Source organism: Chinchilla lanigera, unplaced genomic scaffold, assembly GCF_000276665.1.
Source record: "Chinchilla lanigera isolate Chin_1 unplaced genomic scaffold, ChiLan1.0 scaffold00016, whole genome shotgun sequence".
Classification (NCBI taxonomy): domain Eukaryota; kingdom Metazoa; phylum Chordata; class Mammalia; order Rodentia; family Chinchillidae; genus Chinchilla; species Chinchilla lanigera.
This window is the reverse complement of record NW_004955417.1, coordinates 9,029,803-9,053,271: the sequence shown is the minus strand read 5'-3', so window position 1 is coordinate 9,053,271 and position 23,469 is coordinate 9,029,803. Positions and strand designations below refer to the sequence as shown.

The 23,469-nt window shown below is 37.7% G+C and overlaps 1 long non-coding RNA gene across 1 annotated transcript in view; it reads left to right on the top strand.

Moving 5' to 3' along the window:
• Positions 1-23,373, top strand: part of LOC102016807 — a 76,984-nt gene extending 53,611 nt beyond the window's left edge. The window contains exon 4 of the long non-coding RNA XR_001233383.1: positions 22,900-23,373. This is a non-coding gene — a long non-coding RNA (uncharacterized LOC102016807). The remainder of the gene's footprint in view (positions 1-22,899) is intronic.
• Positions 23,374-23,469: the final 96 nt, after the last annotated feature.

Below are 23,469 nucleotides of genomic sequence, written 5' to 3'. Positions count from 1 at the left end.
TGGTGATTCATTTTCAACATACTCAAATTAAAGAAACTAAGAGGCATCCAGCAGATAGTAATAATGTATTATAAAGTAGTTTCGGTGCTTTTAAAACTTTATTTTCTGTATCACTATTCTGTGAGAAAATATTTTAAATTCTATTTTGCAGATGAGCATATGAATGTTTAAAAGGGATAAGTAATTTGCACAAGATTGTAGTTCAGAACCAAGCAAGGGTTCTGTTACAGTACAAAAGCACACACTCTTAATCACCTCCCAGGGTCAGCTTTCAGGCAGCATTTGGAAATAAGGATCTGAAAATCAATTCCAGGTAAAAGTGAAATATTGTCTTGTAAGCCATCAGTCTCCTCATGAATGGATCGCAAGTTGGCTATTGATTAGAATCACCTGGGGAAAACTGAGGTCACACTCCTGGTGAGGTTTCTCCTCAGAACATGAAATCAGAATCTGGGGAAGACAGGATGAAACCAAATCCTCAATAAGATACTAGAAAACAGAATTCAGTAAATCATTAAGAAGATTATACACCATGACCAAGTGGGATTCATCTAAGGAATGCAGGGATGGTTCAGCATACACAAATCAGTAAATGTAATACACCATATCAACAGGGCCAAACACAAGAATCACGTGATCATCTCAATAGATGCAGAAAATTTTTTTGACAAAGTCTAGCACTCATTCATGATAAAACCCTACAGAAAATAGGAATAGATGGTCTTTACCTCAAGCTTATAAAAGCCATCTATGATAAACCAACAGCCAACATCATACTAAATGGACAAAAACTGAAAACTTTCACTCTAAAATCAAGACGCTAAAATCACTCTAAAAACAAGACAAGGATGCCCACTATCACTATGCCTATTCAATATAGTTCTTGAAACATCAGCCAGAGCAATTAGACAAGAGAGGGAGAAAACAATAAATAAGGATAGGAAAGGAAGAAGTTAAATATTATTATTCAGAGATGACATAATACTCTACATAGAAGACCCCCAAAACTCCACCAAAAGACTCCTAGAGTTAATAATCAAATTTGTTGCACAGCTGGGTACAAAATTAACATTAAAAAATCAATAACATTCCTGTTCACAAACAACAAACTCACTGAGAGGGAAATTAGAGAAATCGTACCATTCACAATTGCATTGAAAAATAAAATTCTTAGAAATTGATCTAACAAAGGAAATAAAGTATTTATATATTGAAAATTACAGTAAGCTAAAAAAGGACATTAAAAAGCATACCAGAAAATGGGAAGATATCCCTTGCTCATGGATAGGAAGAACCAACATAGTGAAAATGGCCTTACTCCCAAAATTGTTATACAGATTTAATGCAATCCTGATCAAAATACTGTTAACATACCTCACAGAACTAGAGCAAACACTCTTAAAATTCGTCTGGAAGCAGAAGAGACCTAGAATAGCAAAAGCAATTCTGAGCAACAAAACAAAGGCAGGAGGCTTCACAATCCCTGACTTGAAATTATACTACAAAGCTACTGTGATAAAATCAACATGGTACTGGCAATAAAACAGACCTGAGGACCAGTGGAACTTGACGACCAGAAGATGCAGACACAACTCCAAATACACTCAGCCACCTTATCTTTGACAAAGGTGCCAAACATCTTCATTGGAAGAAAGATAGCCTCTTTAATAAATGGTGCTGGATAAACTGGATCACTACATACCTAAGACTAAAATTAGAGCTATGTCTAGCACCAAGTACTAAACTAAAGTCAAAATGGATCAAAGATCTAGATATTAAAACAGAAACACTAAATCTCCTGGGAGATAAAGTAGGTAGAAAACTAGAAGACATAGGAGTAGACACAGTGTTCATGAACAAAACCAAAATTGCATGGGAAACACTTGAAAGATCAACAACTGGCATCTCATCTTATTAAAAAGCTTCTGTACATCAAAAGAAATCACCAACAGAGTGAAAAGACAACCCACATAATGGGAAAATATTTTAGCCAACTGTCATTCGTACAAAGGACTTACAACTAGAGCATATAAAAATTTTAAAAATATCAAACCTCCCAAACTCAAAGACCCAATCCAAAGAAGGGCATCTGAGATGAATGCTCACTTCTCAGATGAAGATACACAAATGGCAAATAAATATATGAAAAAAGTGTTCACCATCATTGGTCATTTGAGAAATGCAAATTAAAACAACACTAAAATTCCATCTCACCCCAGAAAGAATGGCTATCAAAAAATCAATTAGTAACAAATGCTGGAGGAGTTGTGAGGAAAATGGAATCCTTCTGCACTGCTTGTGGGAGTGAAGACAGGTGAAATCAGTGTAGATATTCCTCAGAAAACTAGAATTAGAGGTCCCACTTACCTCTGCTATTCCCCATCTGGGTATTTTTCCAGAAGAACTGAAAACATCATACCACAGTGATATATGTGCACCCATGTTTATAGCAGCACAATTTGTCATAGCTAAATCTTGGAAACAACCCAAATGCCCATCAACTGAGGAATGGATGAAAGAGATGTGGTATTTTTATACAATGGAGTATTACTCAGCTATAAAAAGATAAACTCAAGGCTTTTATAGGTAAGTTGATGCCACTAGAAACCATACTCATAAGTGAAATAAATCAGACACACATGTATAAACATCATATTGTCTCCCTAGTGTAAGAACCTAAAAGAGTAAATAAAATCTGAAAGGCACAATAGATAATGTGAAAGGAAAAGAAATTGCTCAAAAGGAAGGAACAACTGGGATGAGGGAAAGGAGAAGAAAAAGAAAGAAGGAAGGAAAAAATATATATGTATATACAAGAATAGCTGGGATAATTGTACTGCTGGTGTCTATTGGTTTATTGAAAGGAACAGTTAACGCTTAAATTTTTTTGACCAATTTTGCATGCTTATATCTGGTACTCTGAACAATTAATTTGAAGACAACAATATGCAATATAACAACCATTATTGAATTCCTATCATCTTGTCTAGTGAAACTCTGTATCATTTCTAATGCTTTTTTAAATCATTTTTTATTTTCTTTGATTGTTTGATTAATCTTGCATTCTTACCTCTGATAATCTGAGCAACTTTGTTGAAGATAACAATATGTAATACAACAACCATTATTAATTTCCTATCATCTTGTTTTGAAGTTCTGTATTGTTTTTTATTATTTTTGTGTTTTGTTTTTATCTTTATCTTTGTTGTTATTTTGTTATTTTTCCCTTTAAATATATATATATATGATAGTTGAGATAGTTATACTACTAATTTCTATTAGTTCACTGAAAGAAAGTTTTGTGCCTATATTGTTTGATCGATTTTTCACACCTATATCTTGTAATATGAGTAACTACTTTGAAGATACCAATACACAGTGTACTAACCATTGTTACTCTCTTGCAATCCTGTTTTGAAATTTTGTACCATTGTTTAATTGGTTTTTTTCTTTAAAATAAAAAAGTGCTACAGGTGATGCCAATATACAGTAGTGATTTATTGGTTGATTGTGTTATGTGTCATGGGGATTGAACCCAGGGCCTTTGTGCTGAACCATGTACCAAGTCCTTTTCTTAATTTTTATTTTTGAGACAAGGTCTCAATGAACTGCTAGGCTAAATTGCCCAGGCTGGGCTAGAACTTGCAGTCTTCTTGCCCCAAGCTCACAGAGTGGTGGGACAATAGATGTACATCATCACACCTGGTGTAGTGAATTTCTTTAAGACATAAAACTGTCCTATAAAAATAATTATTATTGTTACTTTTATTGCTAATTGAAAATTTACAAGTGAATAATGAATATACATACATAAATGATCAAATCAGTTTGTTAACACTTCCATCATGTCAAATACTTCTTTTCTTGTGGTGAGAACATTTTGTGCACTTGCAATGTAAGACACTTGAGTCTAAGAACTGGGATGAGCTTGCCAGAAAGCAACATAGGGAAGGAAAAGACTCCACTACTGAAGAAACAGGGAGGGTTTTAAGAAAGGAGATTCAAGAGTCACAAACACACCCTGGAGAAATAGCTCAGCAGTGCAGCACCTGCCTGGCAAGTGCAAGGTCTTGAGTTCAATTCCTGGTACTACCTTCAAAAAAAAGGAGTGTTAGTTCCAGAGTTGGGGGTGAGAGAATGCTAATACTGAATGCATAGACAGTGTGACCAAGTATAGAGTAAATGTTTAAATTAAAAGTTTTTATGCTAAAGACACATTGCTATTAATCACCTTAAAATATTCCCCATTGTTTGAACACACTTATCCTATCATTCTTGACACTTTCTGAAGCAGTTCTGGAAGTCCTCTTCTGTGAATGCCTTTAATTGTACTATTGTAACGGCCTTGATGTCTTGAGTAAATTCAGTGTTTATTCCCTATGTTCATTTTGACTTTGGGGAAAAGCCAGAAGTTGCATGTTACAAGATCTGATGAATAAGACAGAGGAAGACACACTGTAATATTTTGCAAGCCTGCTTTTTTGTTGGATGGCACTCAGCGGCAGCATTTACCACAGTTTTCATGGCAACTCATAAAGGCACACACAATAGGGCACCTCCAGATCTCCTTCAGAAGCCGGCAACAACAATGGGATAAAAACGTCCCAAGTGAGCCGGAAGTATGTTGAGGCAGATTAATGGCAATGTGTCCTTTATTGTAATAAATTGCTTTAATTTAAACAGTCACTGTTTGTGATCATCTTTCATATATTACTATTTGAGTCTACGGCCATACTACCCTGAGCGTGCCCAATCTCGTCATATATTACCATTTGAGATATTGTTATAAATATTTAAAGTATCATTAAGTATAAATATATAACTGTAATTACAACTGAAGACCATGGAACTATGACTACACATACTTATTTTCTTTCCTGAGCAGCTTTTGTCTTCCTGGAGTTAAAGGAATATTTTTTTCCAATTGATTTTTACTATGAAAGATTTTTCTGTATATTTTCTATAGATCCAAAATCTTCACTGTACACTCTTGCAGAATCCTGGTTTTTTTTTTTTTTTTTTTTTAATTTGGAAGCATTCCTTCTGAAGCCCTCCATTTTCCTCTTCCACTCTGAAAAACTGTTCTCGTTATCCAATACTTTTCTGCACAGTCACCCTCTGTTTCTCTCTTCCTCTCAGTCAGGTTTTTTTTTTTTAACCTTTTTCTTCACCTTGAACTCATATCTCTCATTTGTGTGCTTTCTAAGAAAGAGCACACAAAGTATAAATTATTTTGAGAACTTAGTTACATAAAAATGTCTTTATTCTGCCTCCCCTTACTGATTTATAGTTTTCCAGAGTATAGAATTGGGTCAAAAAATCTTTTTGCTCAGAATTTGAAAAGCACTGCATTCTGGCTTCTGTGTCTTTTCTTGTGGTGATCTGGTGTTTTCTCCATTTCCGACCCTTTGAACATATACTCTTAGGGTTTTTCTTACTGATTTTCCCATACCACACTAACTTACAGGCACATTTTTATACAGTGTGTTAGGCATTTCATGGGCCATTTTAATCTGAAAATCCCTGACCTTCAATTCTTGGAAAGTTTCTTTCATTATTGTTTCATAATATCTTTTTTTAAATTCCCTTTTCCAATGCACTGTTTTGTTGGCATCTTGGTCTATTTTCTGGCTGATTTCCTCCGCCATTATTAAATTATTTGTTTCAGCTTAAAGTTGTTGTTGGTCTCAGATTTGTCCCTTGTGGATTGCTGTTGTTTGCTGGCTTGTTTTTAATTCTGTGTCCTTGATCATGCTGACTTGCCCTGGGGTGAACACCATGTCCTTTGAGATGAAGAATTTAATGTTTCCTGAACTTCAGTATAAAAATAAATTCTCTAAGAAAATAATTTTAGATAGTTTACAATTTCTCTGATGCTTGCATTGCCTCTATTTCATACAAGCTTTTTTGCTTTACGTGTTTATTTAAATTTAGATCTTTGCTGCTAGATTTTCCTACTAATGTCTGATGCTCTTTGGTGATTTACATGTTCATAACATCAGGTAACTAAAAAGCTGACCGAAAGGTCTGTGTGTGGAAGTAGTGTTTGGCAACTGGTTGGCTTCACTGTCGAGTGTTCATTGTGGGCAGATATTCTGCTCATTTTAATGGGTTTTTTTTTTGGGGGGGGTACTTGGAATTGAACTCAGGACCTTGCCCTTGCCGGGCAGGTGCTGCACTGCTGAGCTATATCCCCAGCCTGCCTGATTTTATTTCTTTTCCCTAGAAGTTTCTCCAGGGATGAGTCTTCTAATCTCTTGGATCTTAAGGCTTAGTTGCTTATATTTGAGGAGCAAAACATAGAGAAGAAAGGGTCAGATTTCACTGTGCAATGTGTTTACTTTCTCTTCTTATCTCTATTTTCACCCTGGCACTTTGACTCCAATGCCCCTCGTGCTTGGGATTCAGAGTCTCGTGATTGTAAGGTTTAGTTTGTATAGAGAGAATAAACCTGTTTTTTTAGCAGCATGAGGAAGGTCATCTTGGTGGGGATGGGGGATAAGTATGGGAGGTCTGGCAAGATCTGAGAGCGTAATTGCTTCTTCTGCTGACTGTCAGGCGGCTCCCCTACCTTCAGCCCACCTCTCATTCTCATTTTCCAGGGAAGAAAGTCAGTACCCCAACTTTGGATCTTTGTTGTATGTATTTTTCATATGAATACACTTGCTTCTCTTGGGTAATTCTTTCTGATTTACGCGGGCTCAGCTTTCTTTCTTTTCCTAAGTTATGCCATACCTTTAGATGTTTTTTCTGTCACTTATGTATCAGTGTCTCTTTTCCATTTTTGCCTCCTCCCTTATTGCCTTTATATTTGTAGAATTAGATGCCTTAAATTTCTTTATAATAATTATATATTATATAAATATGAAGACATGATCATGCCACCCATTTAACCAAAAGCCCTACAGTTATACTTCTACTGTATTGCTCTTCGTTTCTTTTGTTAACTGTCATTTTAAAAACTCATAAAATAAAATATCAAAGCAATTCGTAAAACAAAGGGCAATGAAAGGAAAAGGCATTCATCAAGTCACATCTATGTGACAAGCATGATGCTAGGTGCTTCCGATATAAAGTCTGGTTGGATCTTTATCTCTGTGTTCCATAAAGACCATTGTGCAAAAGAGAAATGGAAGCTTATTAAAATTACTCAATCAGGCCATGAGCACCAAGCTAGCCGGTGGGAGAAATAAGAATTCAGTTCAATTCAATGCTTACACTCTGTTCAGGGCCTCCGTGATTGTTCCTCAAGTAATGTCTTCCAAATGCAAGGGAATGCCTCAGAACGTCACTTTGCGCCACCACTGTCAGACAGAAACATAAACACTTGGCTATTTCACAAAGATTAAAGACTACTGAGAGTCAGCTAGTTACTATTTTAAAGACTTTTTTGAAATTTTTTTCCACCACCCTTTAATAGTGCTGTTTGTTTGAATGGTGTGGCGATGGGGATATGGGGTAACCTGTTTGGTGCCTTGACCTGGAGCTCACAGCTTGAGTTTGTTGTTCACGTCACCCATGTCACTTCGTCTGGTGTATAATCTGGCTGAGGAGCAAGAGCCCTAGGTGAGGTTCCGAAAAAGCAAGCTTCAGCCATACGGGAACTTGGTTTGGATATCTTAAAAAACCATGATCTCAAACTGGAAATGAAAAGAGAGTTGAGAACATCAAGTCTCATTCCCCAGGGGATGTGGTAAGACAGAGCAGAGCGTGCAAATGTTGAGGTGAACTCTGATCATATTCTTCATTGGCTGCATTTTCCTGCAGTAGCGAGGGAGGTAATGCGCTGGGGTTTATGTCTCTTCACTTGTTCCGCTCTGTTTATCCCACTCGTTCAAGTACTTGCCACACACATTTACTGAAGAGTGGAGCTTTTTCCTCTTGGGTCCATCCAAGTACCTCTGGGTCAGCTGCCTTCAAAGGCAGAGATGCAGCCAGCTGCAATTTATCCATCTCCTCCTAGGCCTTGGGAGGAGGAGCCCAAAGAACAGCATGCTTATAGTGATGTATTCCTCTCTCATGTCTGTCTTTTACTCTTTACAATAGAACTTTTTACCTCATCCTAAACACAAGTGAATACAGAAAGATGCACATCACAGGGTATGGATGTGAATCAACTGCTTCATCCCAAAATACCCTAACTCACTCATACCAAATGAGTTCCTTTCCTTCATGGTAAATTTTCCATTTTCTTTGAATATAAACCCTTCTGAGCAGGCCTATCTATCCTCCTTTCCCTTTACTAAGGAAAGCTACACTTAGAACAGAGCAATTTTTATCTTCAGTGAATATGTTGCTGGGTTCCAAAATGTGTTAGAGTTTTCATTATGATTTAGAAAGACATATGCACAAATATAGTTAATATCTTAAATAAAGACTGTAAGGGCTGGGGATATAGCTCAGTGGCACAAGCGCCTGCCTGGCAAGTGTAAGGTCCTGAGTTCGAATCCTGGTACCAAATAAAAATAAATACATAAATAAATAAGTAAAGACTATAATGCACTTCTACAGAGCTTGTTGTGGCATAGAGTCTAGAGGACTAATTTTTTTTTTCACTGTCTTTTAGCAGAGCATAAATATGTTACACTCAACATACCATGTAGAAAGAATCCAGGGTGGAGAAGATAAAAATACACAAGGACACCAATCTATGACAGCAATGTCGCATGACATACTGCTTTCTTACTGTTATTATTAATAAGAATATTGATAGAATTAAGAAGTATTTCTGCACAAGAAGATCCACATAATTATTTCTCAGCTGCATTATATCAAGAAAATATGCCCTCAATATGTTTTACAGTGAAGTATTTTCTTTAAAATGCATTCCCTCTTAATCCCAGAAATAAAAGAAGGAAAACAAAAAAACAAATGCAACAAAATAGAAATAAAATGCCTTGACTAATGGTATTGTTTCACCAACCATTATTAAGCTGATGAGGAAAAGTGGGGCAAAAATCACAATATTACAGGCCCTGGGATGCTGGGGAGGGGCAGAGAGGGTGGATGGAGGTCTTTCCACCTTTGGATTGCGGTGGCTAAGTGCAGTGCAGGCTTGTGAGTTAGGAACTGCTGATGTTGCGCAAGACCCATTGAGCGGGCTCTGGGAAATGATTTATGGTGATCTCAAGCCCTGTGCTGGGGGAAAGAGCCACATTCACCTGTGATTGGGGTGTGCGCTTCTTCATGATGGAACCTCTGTTGGCTTCCCCTATTGTAACATCATTGCTCACTATATGCTAGGAATAATTCTTTCACTCTTTGAGCAATGAAAGAAACTCTTACTGGTTGACTTACACTAATTCTAACCCTTAAAACAATCCCGTAAAATGGGCATTAGAAAAGAAAAAGACTGTGGTTCCAAAATATTAGCAATATAATTAATAAGTGATGGAAATGGATTTCAAATCAGGTCCAACAGATTCAGAGTCTACGATTTTCCTTTTTTAAATCCAGTGTGAAAAACCCTGTTTCTCATTTTGTATGATAATGTCCATAAATTGTTGAGAGGCACAGCCCACCCAGATGCTTTCTGACTTTTTTCAAAATTGATTTCTCTTCAGAGGAACTCAGGAGAAAGTTCCTTTTTGTGGAACTTTCTCTAGGTCAGCATTCTTCTATCTTGGGCAGTGTATGCCCAAGACTTTTTCTTTCTTTCAAGTGTTCAGATCTGGATGTGATCAAATCTGACCTCCCATTTTAAGAAAATCCCAAAAGTTAATTTTTTTCTGAATCAGCTAAATTTCTCCATATATCTTTACTCAAACTGTGACCTTCTAATGTTTTAAAAGCACTGTACATTTACTAACTTTATTAAACAGAGTTCACGCATGAAACAACTAGAGAAGTAGCAAATCCTCTGCTAGTAAAGGCGAACATGGAAGAGCCAACCTGTCAGCCCAAAGGAATCAAATACAGGGAATTCAAGAATCAGAGAGGTGATTGAAATAGATTTCCTTTACAGTTCCTTTCAGTTGTGGTTGGAAATTGGCAACCTTAATGCTGCTTGTTAAATGTGTGCCACAAGCACTTTTGGATAGAATTAAATTGGCACATACCACTACGGGACTATTTCCTTAATAATAAAATTGGATGACATTATCAAAGTTCTCTCTCCCTCTCCCTTTGTCTCTCTCATTTTCAGATTCATGTGTCCTGTTACAGGTTTTAGATTAAAATGATTAATTATTACACAAGGAACCAGCCCCTGGGCTGATCATTTAATACTGTACTTGTGTCAGTAATGAAGAAGGTGACAAGAAGAGAACGTGTAGACAGGGTGTCAAAAATAAGAGAGAATGTCGCCCCTGTACCTGGTCCAGCCATGGGTCAGGACCTACCCGCTGCCTCCTGCTCAATGCTTCTCTTTCACATTCTTCATGTGCATTTCTGTTTTGCTACACACAGCCTTGTGCCAGACAGAGAGTGTCCTGTGGGCTAGAAAGCCTGTCCGCTATATGCGTTGCCTGATGTCCCTCCTGTGTGACTGCCAAAAAGAGGGAAAATCTGTACACATCATAAAGTTCAAACCACAGAAGGGTGTTGGTTTCTTTTCGTCTCCTGCAGGGAGGAAGGGACTAGAATAAAAGGGAGGATGCACAGTTGAAACAGGATAAACAGAAGCTGGTCTTGTACTTTAAAATAAGTACAGTTGATCACAGATATGGGCTGAGTCCCTGCTTTTAGGAAAAAACTAATGAATTTGCAAATGCATGATTTCCAGTTTTGAGAACAAAAAAGAAAGTTGTGTCTATCTACACTAGATAATTCTAATGCATCATCACAAGGCATCTACCATGTACTTATTCACTTGAATAAAGTCATTGCCACCATCAATATCTGTACTTTAAGTTTTTCCTAGGCAAGGGTCCCTCTCTTTCTGTATCTCTCTTTTCTGTTCCTTCCAGGGTGATTTTTTAGTTTGTGGTCATTCAGAATAATACTGTGTGTACAGGAACACACCCCAAAGTCTACTTCACGGGGAAGCTATTGAAAACACTCTGCACTGCATATGGATCAGTTCTAACACATGTTCCATATATTTCTGAACATGTAAATACTGTCATGGGACCTGTAAACTGTTGTTCCTCCAGGTAAAGTGACATCAATTATTTTCTTTTATTATGCTTTTTCCTGGGGGGAGGAAGAAACAGCTCACCCAGAAAGGAAACTGTTCTTTCTTGAACAAAGCAAATGGACTTAAGAAAAACCTCAAAATATTGCTGACCAAAATTCTGTATGTAATTCCTTCAATATTCATACAGATGAAATGCTGAATTAAAGCCTTTAGCCAAGAAAGAGTAAAATGCTTTGGATTTTATAGGAATTAGCAAGGAAGGGACCAGCAAATCCTTCCTTTGTGTTTAGGACTAGTTGATGAGATCTTAGATTTGCTCAGATTTTTGATATCTGAACTGATTCTTCAAAGAGACAAAAAAGCTTTATCCACTAAAGAGCATTACTGAGAAGGAAAAACTACAGAAACTGCATTTGTTCCCAGGAGGAGTCATTGCTGGAGAAATACCTTTTCAGTTCTCTCCCCTCCTCCTTCCTCAGGATTTGTGAAGTAGTTTTTCAAATATACTGGGTGTCTTGTCTCTGTTTCTGTTTTTGCATCTGAGAGAACACTTCCTTACTTCTCTCTGTGCATGCTGGGTGTGAGGGGAGGAGTTAGAGGTAGACCTAGGTGTTAGAATACCGTCTCCACAATCAAATTTAGACACTGAATTCCCATTCCATGAAATGGACCCTCCCTCATCCAGTTCCCTGGATATGGTGCAACCCAATGAGACAAAAAAAATACTCGTATGTGTAAAATGCTATGTTTTGGACTGCTTTACCAGAAGGTAACCAGCTACTTTAAACAATTCATAGCAGAACATCTGAACTTTGAAAACAGTGCATGTGTTCAGGAGCCTGCAGAAGGAAGCAAGTTGTCTTCTCCAGCAGGAGTTAAGAAACAACAACGTATTTCTGCAAACATTGAACTGCTTTGGCAACATCTTGACAGCAGGAATTCTCCAGGTCCCTACTCCCTACAGCCTGCTTCTACCCAGTGTAAATATAACCAAACTGCTGTTCAATTACATAATGGCCATTTTAATTATTATTTTGTTGAAGTCAGAATGAGTGTTAGCTCCCCAAAAGCTCATTCATAGCAGGAAGGTAAAACAGGGTAGCTCCAAATGGAATGCTGTCTTTGCAGCCCTGACGGGGTCTGGGTTTGGGGTGACCCTCCGTTTCGCCCACGTGGTTTGTCAGCTCTCTTACCCTTTTATTTCAACAATTACCACAAGCTGTCTATATAGAAGTCATTCCACAAACCTGAAAATTGCAGTTAAGTTCATGGCTTAACAGCATTTCAAGTGCACATTGTAACAGAGTCTCCCAGTAATCAAGTTGCAGGAAGACTGTTATAATAGTCTTTCTCTCTCTCTGAATTGCAGCGGCGAAGCCAGATGTGGAAATTATGAGTAATGTAATTGATGATCTTAAAGCTTTTAAATACCCAAGCTCTCAACAATCAAGATCTATTTGAGTTCAGAATCTAATAAGAAGTAAATACAATAGGTTTCAGTAAGACATTTTATCAGGAGCTCAGCAGCACTTTGCTTCTTCTGCTGTTACAGGCGACATTATCATCTCATCAGCCGACAAGTTGGAGAATTTTATTGTGACACATAATCATCTTTAGTTCATCATATTTTTCCTTTTCCCAGCGCAGTTTTTTAAAAATAAGATTTGCTCATTAAATACACCATTTCAGAAGGGTTTTGTCCCTATTAGATTTAATAGGGAAGGAAGAAGAGCATTGTTAAAACTAGCTGTTTATTGACAACTAATTTATTGTGTTCCTCTGTAGGTGGCTCTATCAAACACATCAATGTGTTAAAAATAATACCACTAAGATATTTTCTAGATACCTAGGTTCAGAAAGCCTAGCTAGTGACAATTAGTACCAAATTCATCCTGCAATTTACTCCCTACGCTGGCCCCAAAGAACTCGCATGCTATTAAGAGTTAATTCAAATGCCACATTAAATACACCTCAGTATTATTTTTGTTAATATGCAAATCATTTATAATATCAGGGTGATCTTACATTCAGTGGGAGCAGCAATAATGCCTGTTTAATGAAGTATTCATCAGTGCCGTAGGTGTCTTCTTACTGTTACTGTCATATGTTGTTTTCACAAAAAACTTGACTACAAAGAGAATTATATAGCCTCCACAATAACAGTTTCAATTTTTTTCTCTTTTGGTGGTGAAATATTGTTGTTCAGCACACATGAACATTGCCATCTCTCCAGTGTTATCATTTTCACATTCAGATGTGCTTCCAACTAATCTAGTTTCTGAGAACTGAAATCATTGTCATTATTTTTAATCACAAAAGAAATACACCAAAAATGGCTGAGCTGGGTGTTTTTTGGGATTTTTTTGCTTATTTGTGAAGAAATACCATTTTCACCTTTCCATCAATTTTCTTCTCCTACATTTTCTAATAATACAATAGGGAAACTGCTCATAAAATGGTGTTTTCCCTAGCCTGAAACAAAACAAACGTCTGTGTACATGTGTGCAAATGAATAAGCAATTTCTTGCAAAATAATGCAAACTTTTCATGGCACCCATGAAATATAAATCAATGTTTAGTTTCCTGAACATATTCTGTTACTTTCTAGTGAAGCAAAGAGGGTAAGAACACCTTAGGAAGACAGAAATGTGACCTTTGATCACAACCGTTCTGTGTTCTACAAATTCATCTGGGGCTGTGAAGGGACAAGGTAAATCTGAAACCCCTCCAAAGGGCTTTTCCATAGCTCTGTCTTTCTCTCTCTATGGATTTATTTTATACAAAATTTAATAATTAAAAATCACCAAATTCCAAATTGTTATAAAAACATAAGAAATCAACCTTCTTGTGATTGTAAACCCCAGGGTAAACGAGGAGCCGTGTCACACCTTAACATCGCCCTTGAATGTTGACTTTGAATCACAACCTTCCTGTCTTGCGCGTGCACTCAGCTATACAGATGATAAGAAGAGTGCATCGATTGATTATAAATAACATTCAAATTAAAGGTACAATTAGAAAAGAGAAGGATACAAGAGGTAAAAGAATTCTCTTCCCTCCTCCCAATCTCCCTGTCCCAGGATTTCCCAGGGATGAAAATTTAAGCTAACCGAAGGATCTTTTGGAAGCAGGATTGTTTTGCCATGGATGAGGGATTACTGATTGGCTTTTTAACTTCAGCTTTTCCACATAGTTTTTCAGTTATTTAATTTACTCTACATGGAGTCTATTGATTATTCAAGTTGGCAGTCAATTTTATAGGGCACCCCGCTGTTTCTTTGCTTAATGTAGTCAATGATTGTAATTGCTTGATCAGTGCAGCCCATGAAATAGGTTTTGTGTCTTTTTACAATGCATTGATGGCTTTATCTGATGCAGCCTTGGCAGGGGCCGGGTTTTACAGCGCTCCCCGGAACTCCCAGAGGTCTCTAGATTAATGGCTATGGCGAGCTGTTGGAGCTGCTGATAGCGCGCTCCAGAATGGATTCGCACATCTGGCATGCCACACTTGGCGCTGGCGCCAGCTCTGTGTTGTGCAGTTACAGAATCTCTCACCAGTGCCTAGTTAACTGTTTTCACTAAGGGAATGAGATAAAAAGCCATCCAGAGAGCTGTTGGCACCCACTCTCTGTCACTGTAGTCACACATTAAAATTTTTTCAGTCTTTTTTTTTTTAAGAGGCAAATGATGTATGGAAACAACAAATTACGTGGAATGTTTATGTTTTGAACTCTGTTTGGATTCTGAAAAGCATCCCATGGGTGTTCAGATTTCCTGTAAACCAACAAGCGGCACCCCTTCTTCCCTTACCCACCGCCTTCCCTTGGATGGGAGCAGGACAGTATGAAACGCTTCCAAGTCTGCTGTGCGAGTGACAGGGGCTTTGGCTTTCCAGAGAAAGGTGCATAGAGGAATCACAAATGTGAAAAAGCAGCCTTCACCACCTCCACAGCTCATTACAGTCAAAGGTAATTCTCCTGTCCTTCAGTGGGTCGGGTTAAATTGCTCAGACATCATTTCCCCGTGCCTGTGTGTCACTGCTTCATATATGGTACAATTTGAATTGCACTATTAGACATGTAAAATGTAGTTTTAATAAGTAGACCAAGAAAAAGTAATGAAATATGCAATGGAGTTGCATAAATCCATGGACAATATAATTACATAGTACACATACATGATTTACAATGCCCAGGATGAGATCTACTAAAAAAAAAAAGAAAAGTGTGATAGATTTTTCAGACCAGCTAGGCTTAGGGTTGATTTTTCTCAGCAGAGTTTGACATCAAAATTGGACAAGTACAGTTTTGTTATTAATACTTTTCTCTGTGTAATAAACTATCAGTAAATAATGTACCTTTGAAAAGGAGGAGTGTATTGAGAAGACAAAATAATACTTGAAGTTCCTAGGTCTACACAGAACTGAAATTTCCATTAGAAAAAGCAACTCTAAAAATACTGTAGATGTGTATGTTATACTACTAATCTGTTGGCTTGCATGCAAGAAAAAGTATATTAAAATTTTATGAAAATAACCATTCTTGTTTTTAGATTTTGTAGTCATTGTGTGATATCATTGCTAAGATCACTTCACCATTAATTTAGATTTTAATGCATTTGCAATAGAAGGGTTTCTGGCAAATTCCTCCTCTCACCCTTTACTTTCTTGGCCCTCATACACTGCCTAAATATATTTTATACATTTCATATATAGCCTCATATATTACTCAACTTGCTTTCCTTATTCAGAATGTTATTATTTAATAAGTTGAATAAAAAGAAGCCAAGTCAGCAATTTATACTAGTGTACTGCAAGCCCAGGCTTTGAAATATGAAGAAATACCTTTTTCTTAAGGACTGTAGAAAACATCTCACCACTCCTCCACTCCTAATTTCATTTTACTTTGAAATGTAATAAAAATGACAGTCATTTTGAAAGAGACGTCTGAGTCACTTTTTCACTGCTCTGTGCATCAAGATGGTCTGCATGGCTGGAATCCTGGCTCCATCCCCAATACACACACATATACAACGTGTGGCGCTGCACAGAGTGACATAATAGCTAAAACAAAATCCTCAGAGGAACTGAAGGACTCACTAATATGACAGCTGATGAAAAGCCTTGCTTCACACTGACTTAAGATAACTGTGTAGTAGGATGAGCACTTGGTGAGGAGGCAAACCTCTGATTGGGGAAGATGTTCGCTGCACAGGTCAGGGTGTCCACACCTATCCTCTGCCCCAGCTCCCTCCCTCACAGTGGCAGATACTTGTTAAGTTTGTCCCTGCAGGAAACCCCAGGTATGCAGTTAGGTCTGATCCTTGCTAGGGTTGGCTTGATGCTGGGCCTCCAGTCAGGTCTGTTTGCTAGTCTGGGGCCTAGGTATCCTTTCTCATCCCTGTCATCCATTTGTTCCTAATTATAAAGTTCCAGGGGGCAGGAGCTTCTCATTTCCTCTTGCCTTTTATTTTTCCTGTTGGTAGCAAGATGTTATGCAGGTGTGGACTCTTAATAAATACTATGGTGCTTAGCTGTGTTGTGCCTACATAAAAGGAGACATGTCCCAAGTGATAGGAAGTGCAAGTGGGCTGATTACCTATCAGAGAAAACAGGGAAAGTTCTTAAACAACAAAGGAGTTTGGTGAGGACGATAGGGTTTTTGTCCCTTCTGTTTCCATCTTCTCAGGGTACAAAGCTGTGGGATGGTAATTGGAAAAGGTAGGGGTTAGAGTTAGGGTTAGGAGCAGTTTTATTCAGTGGAGGGAAATTTGAAGCCCTCCTTTGTCACTTAGCGCTGTATAAACTTGGACGAATTATTTAATCTCTCTGAACCTGTTTCTTTTGAACAGAAGCACAGAGACTTACACAATTGTCTACTGCTGCTGAAAGAATTAAATCACACATCATGGATAAGCATTTGGCTCCATTTCTAGTATATAATGTGTTTTGTAAAGTTAGTTACACCCAACAGCTCCTGGAAGAGTCACCTTCCTTGCTCTTCCTCTATTCCTGAGCAGCTGTGGTACTTGGGCGTGATCTATCTCCTTTCGTCCTCTCTCCTTTATTTTAGTCCAACTTTCCTTTGCATGCCTAACTATTCCAATTGCTACCTGAAAGTGGCAAAGTAAATATAAAGCAAAACAACAAAATTAGACCAATCTGCAATAAGCAATTATCAAGTTTGGATACTATGCTGTGCTAAGTGCATTTCAGAAAAGACCAGTTTTTAGTTGATATCATTCATTGCCTGAAGTGCTATGCTTGGGACCCTCCCTAGAGTACCAGGATGCAGACAGAGCCGGGAGTTAAGATCTATGACCCTGGCCAATGCAGGTATGGGGGCCATGTACTTAGCCATAAGTGAAATGATATATGGAGGTGATTCTTGACTAAAGTTTACAAAGAAGTCCAAAAATTACATCTAAATGAAACCAAAAGTAAGGTCTACAATATGAGAGATGACTGTGAATTTTCTGTTGTACATAGTAACAGGAAAAAAATAGGGAAATACCTAGAGCAACTGAGAAGAATCTTAGGTCAGGTGCACAGGTAGCTACGTTACCCCTTTGGATTCCTATCTGTACCTGACTAGCATGAGATGTACTACACCGTCTCAAAGGAAGAGCTGAGAGGCAAAGACTTCTGGGTATTGAACCCTCAGCCAGACTGCATATGACTCTGCTTAGGTGGAAGATGGATTTTGGTTCTCCTGACTGGTAGATCCCTGTCTATAGGCTCGAGAGGCCCTCAGTGAAGAGTGTCATGCCTGACCTCTCTCATTCTTCTTCACAAGTGATGGAGAAGTCATGCAGGAAAGGAAGGCTTCCTCTTTGGTATGTGCTCATCACAGCAGCTTTCTGAGAAAGCCCGTAGGCTTCAATGTTTCTCAGAGAGGACACATGTGTCTACCAGGAAGTTTAAGGGAAACATTCGCTAGTATACCTTTGAGGGCCAAGTGCTATTATACTCTCAGGTCAGTGGTGTGCTGCTCTGCAACACAACCCCACCTACAGATTCTCTTAGATAACTACTAGGACTATCACAATACACTAAAATAAGAGTCTGTATTTACAAAAGTAGCCTGATTTTTATCCATTGTCTGTAAATCATATTGTGTGTGATGTCTTCCTTGTAGAGTTGAGGATATTCAGGGTATTTGGGGGAAGGGACAGATGCTAACAAGAGTCAATGGCACAGGAGTGAAAGAGGGGCCATGTTTTCAGTTGCCATTCACTGCCAGAGCTCTGACTCTAGCCGGTGTTGTTTTGCAAATGAGGAAGGAGAGATAGTTTGAGAGGAAAACAACTTTCACAGGGAATAAATTTTAAACTTACTAAAAGCATACCAAAAACAAATGTAATTTTAACTGCTGATTTGTCATTATCCATATCAAACGACATAAACATCCCCACCACTCCCACCCCTCTCTACAACTAATAGGAATAGGACCTTAAAAACAGGAAGAGGCAGTCTTAAAAGAGAGAAGGTTACTTTTCCACAATCCCAAGTAGTTGTGAGTATATATCCTACCTACTTAATAGACGCTTGAGTGATATAGCTATGAGAGTAATGACCTTTTCTCTTTCATTCTAACCCTACTTGGATGCTTGAGCTCATATCCCAATAGGAAGAGAGAAAAGGGGATTTAAACCACCATTTGTTGATCACTTAGCAGGTTTAGGTATTAAACTGTTACCTGTGATTTAGAAATATATATATATATAAGTGCATTGGATTATTCACACCCAGAGTGACTTACTACAAAGCTGTGCCTTTTACCCTCCTGATTGTCTTGCATTTTCATTTAGTGGCAAAAGCATGATTCAAAATTTGGGTCTGTAAATTCTTGATCCTTTGAGTTTGTGAGTGTGAATATGACGAATCCATCTGCCACACGAGACTCTGGGTCCTGCCTCCTTACTCTTGGCCATGCTGGCTGTGGACTTCCTGAGGGGGCCTGCTTAGCACGCAGGCCTTTGCCCGCTCTCTGCACGGTCATGTTGGTCACATACCGTGGCACAACTGGAGCCCACTTCTGATGTTCTGGACTTTGGCTATTTACATTAAAAGAAAAAGCTTTTAAAATATTCAACACACAATTATGAAAGACCTGGTATTCAGAGAAAAGCTTAATTTAATGCTCCCACCCCAATACATTTTTTATTTGAAAACTGTTATCTGCATAAAGAACGCATCTGATACTAAGTACATACACATTTAATGTGAATTAAAGATTTGAAACTCCGTAATAATTCAAGTACTGTCTGCAGTTGTGATAAAATGCCCTCTCTTCTCAGGTCCAAAAATTTAAACTTTTAAAAAATGAAGATAGTAAGTCTTTTATTTGTATTGAATACCTCAAACACTGAATGTTTCCATCTTCTGTGACCTGTGGGCCGCCAGAGCCACTCTGTGTCCATGTGGGCAATGAGAATAGATTTGCTCACACCTTGGTTTACTAAAAGTCATGCCTTGGAATTACTCACCCAAGTGGCACCTTCTCCCCAATGATGGAGACATAAGCTGAGACAAACTTGAAAACAGTCTTACTCAACAGCACTAAAACCTGTTGTTTATGATGTGCTTAACCAACGCTTTCATAAACTGATTGTTGTTTTATTGAATCAAGGAATTCTAAAACTATAGAATAAACAAAGCAAAATGAGATATGAAAAATTTGAATTTTTAAGTGAAAGTATTTGCAATGGAGAAAAGTTTGGGAAGTATTTCAGAAAGTAAGCAGGAAAAGTTTTATTTACTTGGATGTGTATCCTTCAAGTAACTGATAAGTTCACTGGGGTACATTTCACTCACTGTGTTGTACCAATGTGAAGAACTATACTTGCTTGCTCAAATCCACTTATTATTACCTCTTGAAACATGCTACCTTCACAGAAAATCTCCTACGCTTTATTTTCTGTCTCAGTATTACCTCTTTGCAAATTAGATTATGCATTTTATTTTACATAATATTTTTTTGTGTGAAATCAATCTTGTTTATTCATAGTCAGCAAAGCCTTTAATTATAAAGAATGTTTTAATAAGAAAATTCCCTTCCATAGGCTGGGATAAATGAAAAGCAACTAGTTGAGGGTCTCTGTGGATACCCTGTGTATTCTGACATCAGGATCTGTGTTGAGAACAAAACAGGGGTCGCCTGGGCTTCAGCTGTGTCATTTGGGAAACTGGGGTCACACACTGAGTGTTCCCCAGAATTGCAGCACTGCTCCATGTGCTTCTCTAGTGTTTTTCTGTGGTCCTGATTTGAGACTTTCCATTCGCTTTCAGTTTCCACCTCCCAGTGCATGCCCAGACTCTGGCTGTGCCTTGCAGGGGAAGCGCCAACATTCCATGAGAACAGCAATCTCTGCAGAATGTTTGGCTTGACCAGAAGCAGGAAGCACAGGAAACGTTATTTTAAAAAGTCCCGTTTTTCACACTGCTGATGTCTGGAGAGTCGAGATAAGCTTTGAGCCTCCTTCCAAATCTTCGGGTGCTCCTCCAAGCATGCTCTAAATGGGGTGTGAAATAAAGCTTACTGGGGTGGGATTGGACAGTGATCAAGATGAAGCAGAATTGGCAGTAGGGCTTCTCTCCATTTAGTTTCCAGGATGGTGGAGGTGAAGCTGGAGCTTTCCCATCCTTAACGCCTTATCTAGGACTCAGTTCTGTGAATACTGGTCCAAAATGTTACTTTTCTTTTTTGTAAATATTATACTTTAAATTGTTGAGTTTTAGTGAGCCAGGCAGCCCACAAATGATCTTTATTCTTGAAGTATTTATCCCTAAAAGTATTACTGAAGTAAGAATGCAAGATTTCTTGAATTGCATTACATGGTTGTGGCATAATTATTTCATTTTTAGTTCTTAGTCCTTAATGGAAACACGACATGTAAGTGGGTGCTGGGGCAGAAACCTAGTTGTGGAAGAGACTGAGAATAGTTTAGAAGCTGTCACTGGATTTCCCAAGTCTCTGTGTCATTTTGTTTTTTCAAAACAACAAACTGTTTTCTTACTTTACCTGGATTTAGAAAAGATGTATGTCATGGTAACTTTGGATGCTATTTGTAATGAAATACTACAATGAGTTGTCCAAAAATCTTTTATTTTTTTTAAATACATGAATATTTCTAAACCTAACACTATTTTGTCAATATCGTAGAACATATCTAGCTAGAATATATAAAGTGGGAAAATGATTCTTATAAATTTAGTAGAAAAAAGCACCAAACACAACAGCTCAATTATAAAATTGAGGTTTATAAATTGTAACAGATCTCATGAATTAACTTAGTCTACAACAAAAGTCCTCTAAGCAGAATATTCCAAAAGTGCACCTTCCTGCAAATAATGCTTGAAGTAGACATTTATGCTTTCTAACAATGCACAGGATTTATGAACATTTTATTTTCAGTTGTCCAGAATTCATGAGAATAAGGAAGATTCAAGGCAGGTTTAAGACACTGGACACCGCTTTACAGCAATAATAGAGCACGAAATTCATCTGCTTCTGCTAATATCTTGTGGAGTGACTGAGAAATTCAACGACAGAAGTCACTAAGTGGGTCTCTCACAGATGCCCAGGACAATCAAAAGTTTGAAACAGCGGACAATTTCTTACTTTAATGTTGATAATAGCAACTCATGAAATTGAATACCACTTTGAAATTTACCCTCATCTTTCCACGCTTCAATCCAAAGGATAGATTTCTGTAGTGTATGCTTAGTTAGCATGCCCAGTGTCTGGGTTTTTATTTGGTCATTTGCAATGTTTCTCTCACGTTTCTTTCTGAATTATCCAGTTCTACTATGAAAGAGTGATAGAGGATATGAGTGTGTGTGTATAGAAAAAGTTTGTATAAAAGTGAGTAATGATGTTGTTAATGTGAAAACTATGAACAACTGTAAGGTTCCTATTCCCAGGGATTCATTACTGTGGCTGGAGAAGATAGTGTCTGCAAGCAGAGGCATAAATTTTATCTACCTGTGCCCTCTGAACGAAGTCCTTCAGGAATGGGTGACCTTGTCTCTTAGTGTAAAAGGAAAAATTCTGGAGTCTAAGCAAAGTATAAAATTTACATAAATATTTGACAACAAACTCCTGATTTTCAGAAGTAGGGAAATGCTAAAGGGACAGATTATTAAGAAGTTTCATTCCCCACAGATGGGATTATGTCAGTACCATCAGCCTGTGCTTCCTTTTGACTCAAAAAAGGGCTGTTTTTCCATTTACAAGTATTAAATTTACAAGTACTATTTATCAATAGCCTTTATACATATCAGTAATAAACTTGTGATAATGTACAATGTGCAAGGCAAAAAAAAAAATGAGGCATAACCCTTGTCCTTTAAGAGTTAATTTCTTATGGGACAAAAAGAAAACACAATGCATTAAATACGTTAAATTAAAATAGTCTATTTGGGATGCGATCTCTCCAATCAACTATAATCAGATACTTATTGGAAACACCACATGATATTGATATAAATACATAAATGCATAAGTATGACCTTATATTTTTCAGTATTTTTTTATTATCCCCCACCTACTTTCACAGGCACATGTGTCAAATGTATGAAGATAGAAAAATGAAGTTATAGGAAACAGAGAAAGTAGAAAAATAATTAATAGAACTGAACATGAGGTCAAATTTTCTAACTCCTGCTACATTCCTCTTACTCTTTACTGGAAATTTGCTCATTTGAGAATGACCATGGTACAAAAGTGACTGCAAATTTCTCAAGGGCAACAGAAATAGTACTATCATCAGAACTATTCCTATTTAAAATAAGAACAGACGTGTTCTCTTTTGTTTTATAGCAGGACCATTTTGGAGTAGACACGAGCAAGTGCACACCCTTGAAGAGTTAAAATGTGATGTTCCATCTCTTCGCTTGCCTTGGCATTGATGCAACATGACTTAGAGGCAGTGACATGTGGCAGAAAAAAAATCAATAACTAGAAATAGTTACCTATGCCATGACTCCAGTTCAAAAGGGCAACTATTCCATTTTTCCCTGGCATTTCATCATGGATTTTATCTTCTTAAATTAAAAGAAAAACAGATCAAACGGGATCTGAAAGTTTAATATACATTTGAAAATTCTTTATGAAAGTACCTAGCACCTTTGAGTTCCTCCTGTTTTCAGTAGATGGTATCCAGTGGAGAGTATTGTGCCCATCCCACAGGATCTAATTTGCATGACTAAGGTAAAACTGTTGGATTTATTTGCCTGGCCTTGATTAGATTAGATCTGACCTTATCGTTTGGGTCATTGTATTTAACTCCTTATTCTGGTGTTCTGTAACATTATAATAAAAGGATGCACGGCTCCCATCAGGTCCTGTTCACAGTCATTTATCCTTAATGTGTCTGAAAGAAACAGAGAG